This window comes from Limulus polyphemus, unplaced genomic scaffold (genome assembly GCF_000517525.1).
Source record: "Limulus polyphemus unplaced genomic scaffold, Limulus_polyphemus-2.1.2 Scaffold98557, whole genome shotgun sequence".
In the NCBI taxonomy this organism is placed as follows: Eukaryota; Metazoa; Arthropoda; class Merostomata; order Xiphosura; family Limulidae; genus Limulus; species Limulus polyphemus.
Window position 1 is genome coordinate 1,604 of NW_013764153.1, and position 981 is coordinate 2,584.

A 981-nucleotide genomic window follows, 5' to 3' on the forward strand; every position below is an offset into this window, starting at 1 on the left:
AATTTTCGACGATTAATTATCTGTCTAATAAACGCATATTTTGTAAGTCGTTCTGTATCTACCATGTCAGATTTGGAGGGGGGGGGGATTTCACTGACCCAGATATGAAAATACTTATTTACGTGTACCATTCCCGTCATGCCAAGTAGTTGAATTAACAGGTATGACGAAACAAGTTTCTACATCTCATTTCACCTTAGAGTATTTTTGGTCAATAACTTCTAAACAAAATGCGTCCATATCTTTTCATTAAGCATCGGTGGTTCAGTGGTAGAATACTCGCCTGCCACGCGGGTGGCCCGGGTTCGATTCCCGGCCGATGCAATGAACAACTGTTTTGCACCCCTAAACCGTAGAATATTTAGAGTTTTGACAATAACCTAAGTTATCAGTAGCTTGTTTAACTGTTAACTTAGTTCAAAAACAATTCATAAAGAAACTTTTGTAATAAATGAGTTAAGACGGTATTTTCATTTTTCTATGTTGTTTCCCAATGGATATTCAGCAAAAATTCAGTGGGATATGAGAAATGTCATTACAGAAATTTAGAAAATTATAATATTTAGCATTACATATGTGTCTCTGTGCATACATTCAGTTTATTAACACATATCCATAAGTTAATAATGGTTGGAGACGGCTTGAATGGGTAATGAAGAAAAACTTTAATATAAGTTTAACATAACAGCAAATGTACAACGTTTCGGTAACGTTTTGTCATCATCAGTCTCAAAGTGGGTTCCTCGTCACCGAATATCCATAAGTTGCCTTAGCGGTGAGTCTGAAGACTTATAATGCTAAAATTCGGATTTTGACACTCGTGATGCACAGCTCAGATTAGCCCATTGTGTAGCTTTTGTGCTTAGTAAAAAATAAAGAAATTCATACGTTAAAAATTATGTCTAACAATATCTCATAATAATGAAAAAAATACCGTCTTAACTCAATTACTACAAAATACCTTCTTAACTCATTAACTAC

General features: G+C 34.6%; 1 non-coding gene across 1 annotated transcript; it reads left to right on the forward strand.

Moving 5' to 3' along the window:
• Positions 1-253: 253 nt before the first annotated feature.
• On the forward strand, positions 254-324 carry Trnag-gcc. Its single transcript has one exon. It is a non-coding gene; the product is annotated as a tRNA-Gly (tRNA).
• Positions 325-981: the final 657 nt, after the last annotated feature.